Source organism: Bos indicus x Bos taurus, chromosome 1 (genome assembly GCF_003369695.1).
Source record: "Bos indicus x Bos taurus breed Angus x Brahman F1 hybrid chromosome 1, Bos_hybrid_MaternalHap_v2.0, whole genome shotgun sequence".
Classification (NCBI taxonomy): Eukaryota; Metazoa; Chordata; class Mammalia; order Artiodactyla; family Bovidae; genus Bos; species Bos indicus x Bos taurus.
In genome coordinates this window covers 68,302,095-68,321,770 of record NC_040076.1, presented here as the reverse complement: position 1 = coordinate 68,321,770, position 19,676 = coordinate 68,302,095, and the positions used below count along the sequence as shown (strand labels likewise).

At 45.4% G+C, this 19,676-nt stretch overlaps 1 protein-coding gene and 1 long non-coding RNA gene across 24 annotated transcripts in view; both read right to left on the bottom strand.

The window, feature by feature from the left end:
* The window catches only part of KALRN (kalirin RhoGEF kinase), a 692,612-nt gene that overhangs the window by 541,439 nt on the left and 131,497 nt on the right, over positions 1–19,676 (bottom strand). The window lies entirely within an intron of this gene.
* Positions 15,296–18,823, bottom strand: LOC113889571. The gene is made up of 2 exons (XR_003510292.1): positions 17,889–18,823; positions 15,296–17,616 (listed from the first exon to the last, which is right to left on the bottom strand). It is a non-coding gene; the product is annotated as an uncharacterized LOC113889571 (long non-coding RNA).

The window sequence follows — 19,676 nt, the reverse complement described above, 5'->3', positions numbered from 1 at the left end:
CTGGGCAAAATCATGGAGAAAAAGGTAGAATGGTGGTTGCTAGGGGAGGGGATAATGAAGAGTTATCATTTAATGGGTACCTGGATGACACTTTGATTGCAGCCTCATGAGGGGCCATGAGGCAGCAGACCCAGTAAGTTGTGTCTACACTCCTGACCCACAGAAACTGTAAGATGAAAACTGTGTGTTACTGTAAGCCATTAAGTTTCAGAGTAATTTGTTACACAGAAATAGATAACTAACACACTACCTTCAAGTCCTCTCTCTAGCCCCCAAAATGTGCCAGCCTATGGTTTCGATTTCTGACTAATTAATATCTTCCAATATCCACATCTGGGCTTAAGTTCCTTAGGATAATTTTATATTATATATAATTTTCATCAGATTGATATTTCCTATGGCAGAAGGATGCAGTCACTATAAAGGCATTCCTGGGCTCAGAACAGTCAATGTGGAAACATTCAAACTGAGATTGGTAACAGGATTCTCATTCTTGATCTGCACAAGGTCTCTGTACCCTGTTTCTAAAACACGAGGGCACTCACTCTCCCACCTGGCTTGGTTTCCCTTTTCTACTGCCTCCTTTCTTTCTTTCCCACCAAAGAGATGCTGTTCTCCTATATTCCTAAGAGGAATCACTTTCCACTATAAACTGTATTTTCACAGAACATCCTAGGCCTGTCTCTTTTCTTTATTTCCAATTCTCTCCAAACTACCTTAGGAAAAGATCTCCTTCTCCCTCCCTTCTACCTTCTCCTCCCTGCTTTGTTCCATTTTGAGCCAAAAAATAATCCTAGTCATGACTGAAGTGCAAGATCAGTACCAGGAATTTACACCTGTATCAGGAAAAAGGCAGAACCACACATTTTGAAGTAAATGAGAGCTAATAGCCAAAGCTAACAACTCGAAAGCCCTTGGCAGCACCCCAAATCAACATCCGAGCCTCTACAAAAACTTCAACGCCCACCTCCTCATCATCTAACTTAACCTGCTTCTGATCATAAGCAGCTTGGCAGAAAAAAATAAATAGGACTTTCCTTTGCTGAGGTCTTCATTATCCATACAATTAAAACAATGTGTTCTCTATTTTTTTAAATTGCAAATGCATGATATGTGGCGAGTTATTTTGTATTTAGCCTGAAAGCTAAATACACATTACACATAAATGTGTTTTTTAGAAAACTATAAGGCTAGTTCTGCCATCTGACCTCTCAATGAATTTTGAGACAGAGCCCACTTGTAAGTTGGGTCAGAGAACCTGCAGAGTGTGAATGGTGTTGTTCATTAAGGAAGTGAGGTGAGAGACAGGCAGATGTATAATTACAGGCAAGGGGGTGGAGTAGAGCTGAGAGGAAGGAGACCAGGGAATGAAGTGAGTTCTGTGGAAAAGAGGACCAGGGGAGGGGAGTGGAAGGAAGATGCTATTCTCTGAGTAACTCACATGTGAGGGACACTTAGTAAACTGAATCCTCACTTCCACCCTGTGAGGCAGGGCATCTTCTTCTGCCACTTTTCAGATGAGGAGCCTGGTTCTTAGGACATTTATATGATCTGCTGAAGGTCATGTAGCTCATAAGCGTTGAGGTCAAGATTTCAACTGGGATCTTTTTGAATAGTCAGCAAGGTCCTTCTGGCACTTCTCTGTGCATCCACCCACTCCCTTCTTTATCTGGGCTCCTAACAGCCAATGTGGAAACATCTAAACTTTATCTAGGTGGAAAAAAAGGAGGAGGTGGATTGTCCCACTTTTCTTGATGAAAGTTGGGGCAAGGAAATGCATAAGAGGAAAGTAGCAGATAGAGTCTGTGAACCAGAGAGTTTCCATTTCCTAAATCATGGAAAACTGTTTGGCTTTTAACGTAGGAGCTGGAGGACTGGTGGGCTGGGTCTTGACTACTCAGAAGGAATGAGAAGAAAAGGCCAGGGGACCCCTTCTCAAAGCCACCACAGTCTCCCTGGGCAGGTGAGAAACAGCAGCCCCAGCAGAACAGGGCCAAGGCAAGGAGAGCAGCCAAGAAGGGCCACAGCAATGAAACCAAGAGCAGCTAATACCAGTTACCCAGGCACAAACTTGGTCTCGTCTTGATCAAAGTATATGCATATGATTATGGTTGGGGGAAAACTGAGGGAGGGGAAGCTACAGCTTAATGAAGAAGATACAGCAATGTATCCTGGGCATTTGTTTCATTAAAATGTTTGCTCTGAAAGAATTATCTTCCTTTTGCTTGCTTGCTTTGTGCTATTTAAACATCACCCTTTTAATAATAAGGTATGCTGCGAATCCAATAAGAGGGATATAGAAACTGTGTCCAGCTTTTATCTCAAGCAAACATTTGGATGCCACTGCTTGGACTTACACTTCCAGGCAGAGCCCAGGTCTTGCCTTGGGAAAGATCCCCCCAGGGGATGCAGATGCAAGTGGTCCAAACCCACTTTAGGAAACTGGCTCAGACCAAGTGGCTATAGAAAAATCTACCTTTGGCAAGGATACACTGATTAGACTGGGACCGCTCTTTAAGACATAGGGCTTAGGAAACTGAGGGGAAACTGTTGCAGGATAAGAAAAACTGGGCTACTGGCCACTAAAATACAATGACCACCAGCATACTCCACCTGCACTCCTCATTGACACTTCACAACTCCTCACTGACTCCTTATAACCCTCCCATCCCTAATATTGCTCCCAGTTAACTGCCGATCCTGATGTTTTTACTAGACCACAGGCTGAGGTCAAGGTTGCCAGGATACTTATTGTGTTTAAAATGCTGCAGGAAGAGAATAGAGGGGTTTGCCTGAGTCCACACTTGTCCAAGCAACGGCCTTGTCCTGAACACATGGGAGGTGACTGGCTTTCCCCTAGGGAGGCCTCCCCTAGGTCTCCATCTGCACAGGGCAGAGCCCCCAGACTCCTAGGTCCTATGGAAGGCAGGGGGAGAGCAGAGGAAGCCAGTTGGCACACCTGCCCCCATGGTGGTGCCCACCTGGGCATCTGTCCACCTCTAACAGCAGAGACCACCTCTGCCTCTTCTCAGGGAAGGTCAGTGATCTTTACTAAGTGCTCTGAGACCTTGGGATGTGAGGGGCCTCCCTGCCCCAGGAGTCTGACAGGAAATCAATCTGCTGTCTCCTTTGCTTTCTGAATATTATGAATGTCCATCAGGTAGGAGTCTGACTCAGATGATCTCCAAGGTCCCGCCTAACACCAACACTCCATAATTCCTTTTAGCCTTTAGGTCTGAGGATGGCTTTTTGGCTTGAGGCAAGGATAAAACTGACATAAAGTTAGCAAATGCAGTCACCTCCCAAACTGCCTTGAAATCAGAGGAGAGTAGTGGCATGAATAATCCAGAATTAGACCTTCTCTTGCATTGGAAGAAACTGAGACCAGATTGGAGGAACTAGTTAAAGATGAGGTGATATGGCTGACTGTTGAAGTTGGACTGGGGCCAGGACTCCTGACTTCTAGTGCTTGCCCCTCTCCATCGCTCAGGTCTGCTACGTTTGGCTTGAGAGTATATGCCCTGACTTTTGGAACCAGCAGCTGCTTTCTGCTCATAGGGATATTTGGTTCCAGCTAACATCCGTAAGAGTCAAAATCTTGAGCACATACTGGTCAGATGATGAGGACAGGTGCCATGGCCATGTTTGAGGGGCAGACAGAAGCCATCCCAGGTTTTGCAAGTCATCATAAATGTATCACAATGTGGGTGATTCACATAGAGACTACTGAGTAATAAAAATGATCACTTCACCAAATACTATTAAGGGGTTCCCTCAGGATGGATTGCCTGGTAACTCCAACCATCCCACTTGATGTTTTTATAGATGATTCTGATATGATCCTAAGTGAAGTCTCTGCTAGGAGGTGGAGAGCAACTGAACATATTTACTGTTTCAGGAAGACTGACCCAGGTGACCTACCAAGGAGAAAGGCAGGATGAGACAGGCTGGTCAGGAGGCTTTTGAAGCAGCTAGGCATGAGGTTAAAAATGGGGATGAGAGGGAAAAAATGGAATGCAGGCAAGAGGTTATAAACAGCTACTGGATCTGAAGACTAAGATGAGGCGGCCATTGGAGAAAAGAAATCAAGAAGAAACTCAAGGCTTTAAGTCCTGAAAAAGAAAAACCATGTATGTTGGGAAAAGAGGCTGAATTTCACTTTGGACATCTTGAAAAGGGTATTCACACAGAGTTCATACAGAGCAGAGAGAAAGGAGAACCTGAAATCTAAAAGGTATGTGCATGCACATCCATGGTGATCCAAAGAACAGGCCTGGATGCTCAGCAGGGCACATGCCATGCTGGGCGCTCAGGGCCTCCAGATGTGTGTGTGTGTGTGTCTTACATTCCTAACATTCTGTAAGCATCTTGAGGACGGAGAACTCGGCATGTTGTTATTCCACATTCACCACCATACCCAGTACAGGGCACACGAAGCACAGAACTGAGAAGTCTCCTCTGGCAGCACACATGGGGCCCCATCAGTGGTCTCCCCTGCATGTTAGCCTTCATGTCAACAGAAGTCACACTGGCCCAGGGCCATAGGGGCCTGCCAGCTGCCCCCTTCTCTTAGAGGACAACACAAGGTCCCCACACAGACTGAAAGGCAGAAAAGGAAGCCCCTCTCTGGATTAAACCCTGCTGTTATTTCCTCAGTTCTAAAGATGATGACCAGCTCATAAAACTCGAGTCATTCTCCAAATATCTTTCCTGCCAAGGATTATAACACTGAAATCAAGAAAGGAAAAAGAGCCCTGACCAACGAGGGAAGTCAAGACTCTCCAGGCTCCAGGTCTTGTGGATGAGTTCCCAGCCACAAACCCTTCTACCTGCAGCTGAGCCCACATACACAGGACCCTCCTGGGCCAAAGCCCACCTCCAGTTCCTGACTACATAGCCTTCCTGTCCCTCCCTGGACCCTGGGGCAAAGGTCTACTAGCCACCATTCCACATCTGCCCTGTGATGAGAAGAGCAGGGTTGGGACCTTTTCCCCAAGGCACCTGGTGAAGGCTAAACAGACAAGCTGATACCTACATGTGGATACATTCCTCAAACAAACTGGTGCATCCAATCTCTACAGATTTACTGTCACTGAGGAACATATTAAAGATAAGGCCTCCCTCTTTCCCTTTTGTCTGAGGCAGAAGCCAGAAAAGATGATTAGGAGTGGAGAATGCCCAAGAAACATAGTGGCCTGCATTTGCCAGAGGTACCATAAAGCTCCACATCATCAGGGGAGATGGGGGCTCTGATGTGGCTCACCCCACACCTTTTGCGTGTGATCAGGGAGCAGAAGCTGAGAGCCCAAGCTCTGCAACAAAGTCCTGAATTCACATCCAAGATTCTGTCTCCAGAGCACACCTCCAGCATGTCTGCAGGCTGCTTACTGGAAAGCCCTCTTACTGGAAAGCCCTCTTCTGGCTATGCTCTGCCAGCTCAGGCCTGGTCAGTCAGGGCTACTCTAGGGGCTGGGGGTTGGGGGGTTAGGTGGAGCTGGCGGAGACCCAGCACCAAGCCACATGCACAAGGGCCCAAAGGGAGCCCTGCACTTGTGCCCTGCTCCAGAAAGAAAGCCGTGATTTCAGACCTCTGGGCACTGTGCCCAACAGCCTGACATCCTAGGAAGGCAGGCGAGGCCCTGCTGGCTCCAAGAAAGGAGCCTGCCATGGAAGTAACTGGTGGAGGGGCTCCATGCAGACAACCCAAATCTGAGGGGTGACTGGCAGCGATGAATGAGCAAGGAAGCCTTGTGCCTAAAAGGGGCAAAGTTCCCACCTCACTGCTGCAGAAAATCTGCTGGAACATCAAGGATGCCTAGGCAGTGATGAATGGCAGGGCATTCTCTGCTTCACAGTGTCAACAACAAGCTTTATATATATATTTCCCCACACTTCCTGGAGAATCTTCAGCTCTGCCCAGCTGGGCACTTCGAAGGCTTTGTCCCAGCTTCTCCAGTTGGCCCTGAGATAGGGCCACTGAAAATAACAGCAAACCTTGATTCTTTCCCCAGTTATCACAGGGCCTGGAGGCCAAGGCAAAGACGAAGGAGGTAAAGGAAACTTCAGCACAATGGTTTGTGGACCCTACCTCCTCCTCATCTACCTGCCAAATCTTCAAATCAACCTAAGCACTGCTTCATCCACAAAGCATAACAGAGGGCTAATGTCTACTCCCAGTTGCGTCTGCCCTTTGCTAACTGCATGCCCTTCCATCCAGTCTGGGACCACCATGTCCACAATCCAAACAGCAGTTCAGTTCCACTCACTCAGTGGTGTCCGACTCTTTGCGACTCCATGGACTGCAGCATGCCAGGCTTCTCTGTCCTTCACCATCTCCCAGAGCTTGCTCGAACTCACGTCCATTGAGTCAGTGATGTCACCCAACCACCTCATCCTCTGTTGTCCCCTTCTCCTGCCTGCAATTTTTCCCAGCACCAAGGTCTTTTCTAATGAGTCTGAATATAGGCCACAACTAAGGCTCTGTCCTCCCACGTTTCTCTTTTCAAATTTCTTTTTTCTCTTTATCAAATTTACTCTAGCTATTATAAAAGCACTACATGTTAATAACCCTGGCAAGTTATTTCCTTAATCTCACGAAGCCAGATTTCTGGGCTGGCATGGCTATAGGGGTGGAAGCTGACTGTGGCAGCTCTGACCATTCCTATTACGTCTGCTTTCCAATAAATGCTTTCTCTGAGATCAATGATCAGACCCATCAATTAAAAAACAGTTCAATTAATACAACTTCATGTGACACACAGCTTTTTTGAAATGCGGCTATCGTATCCCAGGAGGTAGATCATTTAAAGTGTGGAATCATCACTTCCTGTAGATAGCACAGGCCCAGCACGCAGGCAATAGTGAGGTACAGTGTTGACAGAGTCAAGAAGAATCACAAAGCTATCACTTACTGTGCACCTACTACATTCTAGGAACTCTGCTAGGCTCTGGGCAAATGTTTTTCTCTTATTCTCAACAAACTTGCAGAACAAATTCAGATCCCCAGATAAGGGAAGCTAGGCTAAAAGACTTACCCAACACCTCAGATCTGGAAGCCCTGGAGTCCAGTCTTCTGCATCCAAATCCACTCTGTTGTCCTAAGCAGAGACCTGATTCCCTGTGGATCATTTCTGGCTGTTCCCTGCAGTACTCAAGTAGAATTTCTTGCCATCGAGAGCAAGAAATTTCTTTCTGGCTTTCTCAGACTTCCTCCTCTAACTTTCTACAAGGGACTGAGAGGAGTTAGGTGGAGCCATTGTGACCTTCCCAGCCCACAGCAATCAAGACAGAATAAAGCAGGAAGATCTGTGGGAACTCAAGACCTTCTGGCCATTATGCCATGGTAAGGTAAAGGAGGATGTGCAGGGGCGGGGGGGCGGTGGGGGGGAACCAACATGATTCAGGAGCTCTGAATGAGGAACTTGAATTCGTTCTCCCCTTAAAATAGAATCTAATGATTCCTGGAACACCATCACCCTCTGTTGAATGATTTACATCTTATATGAATCACACAAAATAAATACAGTCATATTATGGATGAGGAAAATAAGATTCAGAAAAGTCAACTAATCTACTGAGAGCCACACAGCCAGTCAGTGCAAAGGTGAGCTGGCTAAACCCAGGTCTGTCCAACTCCAAACTCATGCTTTTCCACCCCGCCAAGCTGCCCTCCTTACTAAGCATCCAAAACATATTTTGGTAGTGCCAGGTTTAGGGAGCAGACGCTTAGGACACCCATCAGAACTTTTCTCATATTATGAACCCCCAGGAAGATGATTTTATTTAGGGACCTTGATGGTAACTGCTCACAGCTATTAAGCCATCTGCCTGAGAATCCAAATTCTAATTTCTGCTACAGGCAGGAATTCCTCAGGGAACATGTAGTTCAAACTTCAGGAAGAGTTAGAAAAACATAGTCCTTCTGTGGTAGATTGTTTACAAAGCTGGTCACATTGAGTCCTCCCATCCACATGTACATGCTCCTCTGCAATGTGACTGTCCCTCTGTCCATCATGAGGTGGCATCTATCTCCTTACCCCTCCCCACCCCAAACCTAGACTAGTCTGAGACTTGGTTGAGCCAGCATGTAGCAGAAGAGACACTGTGTGACTTCTGGGTTTTGACTTCAGGAGGTCTTGTATCTTCTGGTCTCATCTTCTTGAATACTTCTGCCATTACGTAAAGAAACTCAGTCCTGTCTTCTGGTGGACGTGAAGCCATCAGATGAACAGAGAAAGACACCCACTGACAGCCAGCACCACTGCCAGAAGTGAAGCCATCTGAGACCATCCAGCCCCAGTCAAACTGTCAAATGACTGCAGCTACGTAACTGACCCCAGCTGACCCCAACCCAGATCGCTGACCAACAGAACTGTGAGCAAATCAGCAGTGTTTTAAGCCACTAAGGTATGGGCATTTTGTTACACAGCAACAGGTAACTGATACAACTTGCTTTTTGCCTCTGGGAACACTTCCCTCACCTACACCTCTCAGCAATACCCACCCACCTATCTAGTGAGGAATCTCTTTTGGTTCTAGGCAACTCCTGCATAGGACTTCTCTCAGAAGTTTCTTGCTGATAATCACTTTCATTCGGCACATTTGATGCAGTGTACCCTACAAGGCCAGCACTGTGCTGGCAGACACAGGATATTCAGGATATTTTCCTCAATCAACTCATGGCATTACAGATGTCAGTAACCCAAGCCCCCAAACAGCACCAACATAGATAGAAATGTGGGCTGCAGAGCTGAGCTACCAGGTCACCAGAGTATGTGCCTGTGGTGGGCAGAAGTGTAAATATATGAACAATATCGAGAAAAGTCATTTGGGGTCCAATTTCCCAGATCACCTTACAGAAGATTACTCCAGTGCACACATCCATGACTTCTGAGAGCATAAAGGAAGTGGGAACTGAGGAAGACCATAAAGTATATGTCAGGCAAGGCACTGACGTGGCTCATGGCCTGAGACTCCACAGGCTCCAAGAAGCCCTGAGACTGGAACCAGAGAGCACATATAGTCTTGACTGCATAAAGAACTGAGCCCAAGGGTTTCACAAGGGCTCATAAAAATGGAAGAGGTTTAGAGACTGCTTTTATTGATGCACAACTCCTCCGTGTGTACTCAAGAGGAAAATGTCTTCTCTCATATATCAAGCTGTTGGTCACAGTCAACAACTCCCTGCTGTCTTCTGAAGAATTCCAAACTTCTAATCTGACATGCGGGGCTCTCCATGAGCTGTTGCTAAAGTCGGTTCTGGGATTTGATTCCCAGAACTAACACTACTCACCAGCTGTGTGGCCCTGGACAGGACACTTCACACTTCTGAGTCTCCGTGTCTTAATCTGAAAAACTGGGATTTTACATGCATAGGTAAAAGGCATGCCATGAAAACTAAAATAACATAACAAAGTGCCCAATATTGTCCCTGGCAATGGGTATTGACTGAGTGTACAGTTCCTTCCCAGAATTCAACATTTTCCATCACAGAGAACAGTTAGTTAGATGCCAGGAAAGAGGTCAGGATTCCTTGGAATAAAGGCTAGAAGCTTGATGTGGTTGGTAAAGGACCAGAGTGATGCACTATGTCTCTGTGTAATTGGTTTTGTTTCTTACTGCTCATCCCAGCTACATCTACACAGCCATCAGGTTTTTTGGCAAGGCTTTGGCAAGGGATCTCTTGAGACAGGCACTCTGAAATGCTCTTGCTTGCACCTTATCCAAACCAGCTTCCTCTTGCCTTATACCTCATATCCAACAGTGGGCAATAACCTCTTGTACTCAGAACACTGGTCCCATTTGAGGACTGTTCTCACTCCATATCTGGTTTTATGAGTGGAAAAAAGTGGTTCAGATGGTAAAGAATCTGCCTGCAATGCAGAGACCCAGGTTCAATCCCTGGGTCAAGAAGATCCCCTGGAGAAGGGAACAGCTACCCACTCCAGTATTTTTGCCTAGAGAATCTCAAGGACAGAGGAGCCTGGTGGGCTACAGTCCATGGGGCTGCAAAGAGTCAGACACGACTGAGCGACTAACACTTTCAATTTCAATTTCCTTAGTTCCATCTCAGCAAGGCACCACTCCCATATCCAGGCAGACTGAGAGTCCCAGAGAGACTCACCCCCAGCTCTTCCCCTTCTGACAGGAAAGTCAGTCCATTGTTGATCATAACTCCTTCCTGCCTCTCTCACACAATGCACACTGATATTCTATAGTAAAATGGGAAACGGAACTAAGAGAAATAAATCTTCATCAGAGACCAATCAATACCATTGACTGGGGCAGCTTTTCACTGAACATGAGGCGCCAGGGAGCTATGGAGATCCTCCCCTCCTTCTCCTAAAACTAAATGTACCACCCCTCTACCAATCCCTGGGATTTCACTGCAGGGTAGTCGTATTGCCCACAAGTATTAACCTCTGCCCAACTAGAGCCTAAGGCTGAGCAAAAGCTACATCTACTAAAATGTCAACCATTGGCTCAGGACAAAAGAGAAATAGGTTCCTTCACACCTGTGAGCCTTTGTCCTGTGGAAGGGCCTCCCTTCCACAGGAAGGGAGTAACCCACACACACCTCTACCCTGTCATTCAGACAGCCCATAGAGCACACACATTTAGTAAAATGGAGTGGTTCCCAGTCCAAGCATCAATTCCCACGCTCCACCAATCCCATCCAAATCACAGCACTGACCCCTCATAAGAGAATAGAAATAATTTAAGTGACTCAATGTGCCAAGCCTTCTGGTCAGTCCTTTATACAAGTCATTATCATTCATTTCTACTACATCCCTCTAAGTAAAGCATTATTATTTCCATTTTACATATGAGTAAACTGAAGCTAATAGAGCCTAAAAACATAGTCCATGCATGAGTGCAAGTCACTTCAGTCGTGTCCAACTCTTGTGACCTTATGGACTATAGCCTGCCAGGCTCCTCTGTCCATGGGATTCTCCAGGCAAGACTACTGGAATGGGTTGCCATGTCCTCCTCCAAGGGCTCTTCTTGACTCAGGGATCAAACACACATCTCTTATCTCCTGCACTGGCAGGTGGGTTATTTACCACTAGTGGGAAGCCCACCTGGGACTATCTACATAGTCCATATAGGATTAGAACCAAGGCCCATGTAGCTATAAGTCCATGACTTTCCAACCAGGAGTCCACTTGTAGAGTTTCACTCTCTTGGTATGTATTCTGAAAACATCTGCCTATGTCTGAGTGTCTACATGGAACAGTGTGTGCTTCAGTCACTGGTTTTCGGTAGCTTCCAATACAGTGTCATATTTGAAGGTAGAATTGACAATGGTGACAGATGGGGTTGTCTTCCAAGTCATTCCCAGAGTCCTCCCTGTCAGAGGCCCAGAGACCTAACTCAAACCAGAGGGCATGTAAATGTAGTTGCCAACAGTCATCAAAAATGACATATTTCTTCCAATACTTAGCATACTATGTTGTCATGGCAGGAATTTAGACCATGATGAAAAGACATGAAAAGAAGGAGAGAGATGTGCGGAGAGGGTAGACAGAGTCAGTCACCTTTTCCATGAGCTCACTCTGCACCCGGGGAAGAGGGTGGCACCTCGAAGCCTCTTCCCAGGGAGCTCCCTCTAGTTTTCAAACCTAGCTGAGCCCCTGACCAGGCACAACTTAGGACTCACCACCACTCCAGGAGCTCCCTCAAAGTTGAGGCAAACAACTCTCTCTGCAGAAGCCAGCTCTCCTTGCTCTCCCCTGAACCACCCCCCATCCTCTCTAACCCAGGTTCCCAGAGCTTAGACCAGGTAGAGAGCCAGTTGCCAATGGCAACCAAACCAGACTGCTTCAATTCCAACTCCACTTTGATTGGTCTGAAGGGATGGAAGTCAAGGAGGGGCCAGGACCGAGTTGCCTTGTGTCTAATGCATTCACTTAACAATCATCATGCCTTGCACTCATGCAACTCTTCAACTTTTCTAAGGGCTTTCCAGTATCATCTCATCATCTCTTAATCTTGCTGCAATCCTTGAGGTGAATAACAATATCCTCAGGCAGACAGGCACTCCTTGCAGTTGCTTTGTCCCTCCCCACCAGACTTAGCACCTTTGGAGACTTAAAAAAGACTTTCAGCAGAGGAAGAGCAGGAATCTGATCCTCTCAGTACAAAGCCACAGATTCATTCAGCCTTGAGGTGGATGGAGTCTTAGCAGCTCTTCAACTAAACATGTCTCATCCCTAGCAGGGGTGCCCTCCTAATCAGCACCCTCCAATAGAACTTCTTGTGATGCTGGAAATACACATATCTGTTCTGCACTACTGTCCACGGGGGCCACATGGGACTATTGGTCACTTCAAATGTAGCAATTTGATGGAGAAGCTGAATTTTTCATTTTATTGTAATTGTAAATAATTTTAATAGCCACATGTGCTAGTGGCTACTGTATAAGACAATAGTGTCCCAATCAGACCTCACTGCGATGGTAACTTACTGCCTCCGTTTACTGCTGTCCCACAGAACAAAAGGTGTCATGGAATTCGACACTGAGGATACTCAACGTATGTGCCAAAAGAATCACTTGGTGCAAAGGTCAGCTGGATCACTTTTGCCTACAGTTTGGATATTGAGTGCTTCAATTACAAAATGCTCACAAATGCCTGCAGACTGAGAAGGCTGGAAACAGAAGGCACGGAAGGGCATTGAGCCCAACCCCTTCAGAAAACAGACTAGCTACCCTTTTCTCCTCAGATCACACCTGACAGATTCATGTTCCCTAGGAAATTCTCTGTTGGTCCAACTTTCTCCCAAAGTTGCTGACTACCTTCCCAATGATTCTCTACCTGCAGGTATCCCAGGGCGAGAGCCAAGCTAGGGAGAAGTTACATCTGTCACTTTGCTTCGCCTCCTCAAAAATTCCACAAGGGCCCACAGGTCAGCAGTATCCCTCAGGAAGAGAGCTGTGGGCGTGCTGGGCCCAGGCTGCTAGTACAAGGTCCTCAGGTTCTCTCTAGTTCCTGCCCATCTCCATCTTCACTCATCAGTCACCTATTCGGAAATCTCCAAATTTAGATGTTCAGAAAACCATATTTTCCTCTCAGATTAGCTCAGAGCAGTGGTCACAGTTTAAATTTGGGGCTTCTAGGCAAAATTGCTTCCCAGAGGAACCTCATTCCCTTTGTTACTTTCTGAATGGATCTCTAGAGAGAGGGAGTGCCCACTGGTGTACGCCCTAGAAATGAAGATTTTGAAGTTGTGGAGAGATGGAATCTAATTTTCTTGTAAGAAGAAAAATATCTGTGGGGAGCCAGATCAAGATGGCAGAATACATCAAAAATACATCTCCATGTGAAATAATTCTCACAAAATATCTGCTGGCAGAAAATCTCATACAACCAAAACTACAAGACAAATATTTACTTTTCCTGTTTTTTAAACTAGAAATTAAGAAGAATGAATATGTAGGACTGTCTAGTGTTTATTAGTATTATTTAGAGATTTCCAGTCACACTGTTGTACCTACAACTCTTCACCCATCCACCATGTATTGAACATGGTTCATACTCTTTCCAGTCACTATGCTGGCCATAGCATTATCTTATAGAGGAAACAAAGAATACCCAGCCACTCAATATTTATTGAGCCCCTACTAGACAGAGTTCTTATCTTCACAGAACTTATATTCCAGTAATGGAAGGCTTTCAATACTCTGTGTACAAAATAAAAATATCATTTCTGATAGTGTAAGTCCTAAAAGAACATAAAGCAGTAGGACTGGGGAGTGATGGGTAGAGTGGGGGATGTGCAGTTTTAGTTCTAGTGGTCAGGAAAGACCACTTGAAGGAGGTGACATGAGCTAAGGCCTGATCCTTGGGAAGGAAGCAAATGAGGAGGCAAGGGAAGATGCCCCATGGAGCAGGAAGAACATGCGCAAAGGCCCTGAGAGGAGAACAAGCTTGGCAGGTTTTAGGAATAGCAGACTGGCTGCAGTGAAGTGAACATGTGGGAAGTAGGAGAAGAGGTCTGAGAAAGAGGCAGGCTCACATTATGGAGCTTCTGACAGGCCTCAGTGAGAGGAAGACACTGGGGGCAGGGGGTTTAGGCATGAGAGAGACAGGATCAGATTTATGAATACTGGAGTGGGTTGCCATTTCCTTTCTTCAGGGGATCTTCCCGACCCAGGGATTAAACCCACATCTCCTGCATTGCAGGCAGATTCTTTACCATCTGAGCCATCAAGGAAGCCCCGTGAGTAAAATACATTATTATAAAATATAGGACAGGAAGAGTACTGTAAATCATGCCATTACAAAGTATTATAGGAACTATGCTAATAAAGAAACCTACACTGCAGGGAAGAAGCAAAAAAACCACTAGGCTTCTCAGGATGCTGGCATTCCAGGCCATAACGACAGCTGCCAAGGTGTGGAAGTGTGAGACAACACATGTAGACATGATGGCACATTGGAGGGACATAGGTAATCAGCATGGAGGGCAAGTGGGTGCATGCACGGGAGGTCTTATATACCAGCCTCAGGAATTGAATTGATTTTGCATGTCACTGGTTCTTAAATTGGCTCTTAAAAATACTGGTACCCAGCCCCACACTGGACTGATTCCATCAGAACTTCTGAGGTGGGAAGACAGGCACCAGTACATTTAAAAGCTCTCTAGGTAATGCTAGTGCACAGCCAGGGTTGACAGCCACCACTGTAGGTGATGACTGAGGAGCCTTGAAGGGTTTGAAAGGAGCAGTAACAATTATTTATTTTCCATAACAGATTTGTTTGTCTAAAGATTATATTTTAGAATACAGTATTTTTAAAGTATAATATATTCAGGCAATGAAGACAAATTATTAATAATTACCTACATTTGCATTTTAAAGTTTTGAACATTATTGCAAATGGAGTCACGAGTTTCCATCCCTACTGAACTCTGGCTCTTCTGACAGTTTATGAGAAATCTAGCAACATCTAAACAGAAGAAACCATCAGCAGTTCACAGTTGATGGACTTTAGAACCAGAAGGATTTCCCCTGAGAGCCTCTTTATTTTACAGATTTGGGAAAAATAAAAAATAAAAAGAGGCCCAGGAGGTGCTATGACAAGGCTAGGGTTATCCGGGATTAGCAGCAAAGGTATAATTGGAACCCAAGCTCTCCACCACACCACGCTGCTGCTTGTTTATTAGAAAAGCCATCCCAATGTCTGGACTCTGCATTTTTCACAATACTAAGTAGATCATGAAAGTGCACTTAATTTTATAAGAGAAATATGAGAGGAAAAGGACAGAAAATAAAAATCCAAACTAATCAAAGGCAGTTTGGGTCACATAGAACTTTATTTTTCACATTAACTCCTTGGTTTATGACCTTCTGATGCTTTACTTTGATATTTTTGATAGTTTTCTGTAAACAGAATTTGTTTAAAGGAAGACAGGTTTTCTACAGATCAGTAGTTCTTATTCAAGGTGCATATTTCAAGATGTAGACCCACATCTTTTTCCAGAAGATGGAAGAATTTGAAGTGAGTGTCACAGAAGACTGGTCCTCTCCCTGGGCTCCAGGATGCATTTGCAGGACAGAACCCCTGGCTCTATATTAGAATCAAACACCTTAGGATTTTTGAGCCTATACTTGGTAATACCATTCCAACACTGAAGGCTAAAATATGCTGCATATTTTATAGGTGTGCCAGGCAAATGCAGCAGCAGTGCCACCTGCATTTTTACTGCCACCTTTGAGCACAAGATCCAAGATTCAAGTGGCAGCAGCAGCCAACCATGTGGTTCTTCTCCAACTCTTGATGAAGTCTTTTACTTTACTTTCATCTGGACAGGTTGGAGGAAGCACACAGACATTTTATTTGCCAGCTGAGTTTATCTGAAACAGAGGTAAGGGATGGTTCAGCCAAGGTCACTGTTTAATCCGGATGCAGTGACAGCTATAGAAACTGATTTTGTCCATTTAAGTATGTGAGAAAGACACTGCTTCTTACTCAGAATGACCACAGAAGAGATTGGGTTCAGGCTGGACCGTGTGTAGGCTATGAAAGCTTTGACCATCCCCAGCAGGAACAGATGTTGCAACTGAATCAACAGAAAAACAGTGGCTTGGCCAGGTAAGGCTTGGTCATGCAGAGGAAGCAAATCCTCAGGAATTAAAAAAAAAAAAAAATCAGTCAGGTGGCCCAGGAGAAGACTGTGTGCAGGGAAGCTCAGAAGGAGGAGCACAAGCTTAGAAGCTGGCTCAGAGCAAGCCTGCAGGTGAAAAACAGGACCATGGTCAAGGGCCACCCAGCCCAGGGGTGGCCACTTCTGACGTTAAAGGGACAAAGCTCATCAGGACAGTCATCAGTACGTTCTTCAGCCAGAAATCCTCTGAAATTATCTCAGGATCTTCCTAGAGTAGACCAGAACATTACTACTGTCTGGAATAGAGACAAGGGTTTCCAGAACTGGGTTATCTTTCTAAGCTATGAAACTACAACTTATAGTCCTTTAAGATCTTCAGATATTACTTTACTGAATAACTTATTCTTAAACTCCCAAGAGGACATCAATCCTCCACATTATCTAGTGTTTTTCTACAGCTTCTCAGTGTCTTTTATAAAATTATCCAATTTTTTTTCCAACCCTTGAGTAACAGTCCCCAAATTCAATGTCCTGTTGTAATATTTATACATCTCTTCTATCTTTCTATCATTTCCTTTTCCTTCTTGCGTACCCTCAACTCTCAAACCTATTTCTCTATGCATCTTAGAACCTATTTTCCTCCCCTACCTATTTTCTCGAATGCATCTGGCTTATAAAAATCTACAAAGAACACCGACAAAAAATATTTTTTAATGTCAACAGGTTTAGGCTACGGGATGCACACTCTGATGCAGCATCAGATGGGGACATTTTTCTCCAAACTGCTTCCACATCACTTGCAAGGTGATTTGTCAAAACAAATTACCGCTCTTCTCTGGAGGATTTCATCTACTCCATACATGGTGGTCGCCTTCCATTTTTAATGATTCTGAAAACACAAAAGATGTTTCAAGTGTCCTATGACAGAATCTGAGGTTCCCTCTCTCTGTGCAAATGATCGACCCTCCACTGCAGGAGCTGCTGGCTCTCATGGGTGCTTTCATTGCCCATGTGTTCACAGCCTCACTCTGAAGAGGTTTGCTAACCTGTCCTCTGAACTTGGGGCTAGTGAGCACCTGAAACATCTAGCTAAGGTCCACTTTCAGGCATTCAAACCAGCATGCCAGAAGAACCCACGCTCTTTTTCTTTCAATCCTTCTCATCTTCAGACATCATCTTACTCATGATGTGTTTTGAATACGGCGAGGAGGACAGTGGGTGGTTGGCATTTGCTCCCCGTGTGGCCCTGGTAAGGACACTGAGGTTTCCCACATGGCAGCAGCAGGGAGGGACTGCAGTGCTAGGAGGAGGGGCCGGCATTTTCTTCATCTTGCACATTCACTTATGAAGAAATTTTTATGCAGCAGACACATCCCACACATGAAGATATATTCACTTCCTTTAGACACACTTATTTCCTTGGGTGGTTTTGGAGGTCAGCTTATTTCTCTCCTTTGGAATAACCTGCAGTTAGAAGGGCGTCGTGTGCAGGAAGGAAGTTGCATTTTGCTGAGGAGAAAAAGGACAAAACTGCAGTTAGTGCCTCTCTTGTTTCTAGATAATTTTCTGTAACGTATAAACTCTGATAACAGCCTCTTCAGAGGGTACTAAACAGTATTCCAGCTCTGAAAGCCCCACCTCAGGAGTAAGATAAGGTATTTGACTTTGCCTCTAAGCATGGCTCCATAAGAATTCAAATATAATTTATACACATTATGGAAATATGCCACTGCAGCTAAAACAGACTGTGATGTTCAGTTTAGATAAATTTAAACTCTTACCTTTCTGTGAGGAGACATCTCTCTTTCCTTTGTGAATCTCAAAGTGAAGGGCCTCCAGGAGCTGGTCTCCAACTTCCTGCCAACTCCTGCACCTTCAGCTGGCTCTGCCCCTGCCTCTCCTGACTGAATGAGGCAGGGTGCTCCTTGTTTCGCAACCTCCAAGGCTCCAGCGAGCGTCTGGGCCACGTAGACTCTAAAGGCCTAGTTAGGAGGACTGGGACTTGTGCTCCAACCTGTGGAGCAAAATTCAGCAACAGGAGGCCCACCAGGAAGGCACTGATTTTTCCTATCCCAAGCCCCTCTTAGTACATTGGCTGCCGGCCCTGAAGACAGAAACACATGCGACCATTTCATCTGAGAGCCATACCCGGCTCTGTGCGTGACTCAAACCACCTGGCACCATGGGCAGTTATCCACCATACAGTGCTCTGTGTCGTTATCAGAGATGATGTGGAGGAGGCACAAGACAGGTCTGAATACAAAACTTTAAACATTTGATTTTATGCTAAAATGAAACAATTTCTCAATCCAAAAAATGTCCATCTTTCCGAGTTATTTTCTGGGCCTTCAGCCTGTGGGGGTTCCTGAGAAAGAGAGAGGCCATTAGGCAGTGCCTGTGGTTCTGATCTTCAGAAGCAGCTCGGGAAAGAAGAAAATTGCTATGAGGCTTTGATGTGGATGCCCACAGGCCTGGAGAATGAAATGTTTTGGGAGGTGTGCAAATAGTTCTCACTTTTCAGAGCGAAGTCGGAGCCAGAATACCCGGGTCCATGATAGTACAGGACATTTTTGATGAAGTGTGTGAGGCCACATGACACTCACATATTTCTGTGCTGTAGATGCAGACCTGTGTCCACTCAGTGGAAGAAGGTGAGTGTGGGATGATCTGAGAGAATAGCATTGAAACATGTACATCATCACATGTAAAACAGATGACCAGTGCAAGTTCAATACACGAAGCAGAGAATCCAAAGCCGGTGCTCTGGCACAACCCAGAGGGATAGGATGCGGAGAGAGGTGGGAGGGGGGTTCAAGATGGGGGGACATATGTATACCTGTGGCCGATTCATGTTGATATATGGCAAAAACCATCACAATATTGTTAAGTAATTATCCTCCAATTAAAAAAAAAAAAAAAACTGTGTCCACCCTAACCTCCTGGAATAAAGAGTACATTGTGAATCAAAGGGAAGGAAGAAAGAGGAAAGCATAGAGTTGGAGAGGGAGCATAACCTTGGGGGCAGAGGCAGAACCGGCGAGATGATCTCAGATCATCTGTTATTAAGCACGGCCATACAGTTCATTTCAATCCCCCTCCCAAGGGAACTTACAGAGCCATCCAAAATAAATAATATATTGTGTTAATTTAGTCCCAGTTAACAGGGCCAAGGGCTTCCCTGGTAGCTCAGTGGTAAAGAATCGGCCTGCTGAGCAGGAAACTTGGGTTCGATCCTTTGGTGGGACGATCCCCTAAAGAAGGAAATGGCAGCCCGCTCTAGTATTCTTGCCTGGAAAATCCCATGTGCAGAGGAGCCTGGTGGGCTACAGTCCATGGGGTCACAAAATGTTAGACACGACTGAGCGGCTAAACAGCAGCAGCAGCAAACAGTGCTTACCCTTCCCAATGATTGTAAATGGTGAGCATTTACCACAAAGTGCAATAATCAGGGTGTCAAATTTACCTGAATATCAGCTTAGTCCAGTATCTGTATTATTTTGTTTTGGGGGAAAATGCTTGTGCTTTTTGTTCATGGGAAAATATACATAACATACAATTGTAGCCATTTT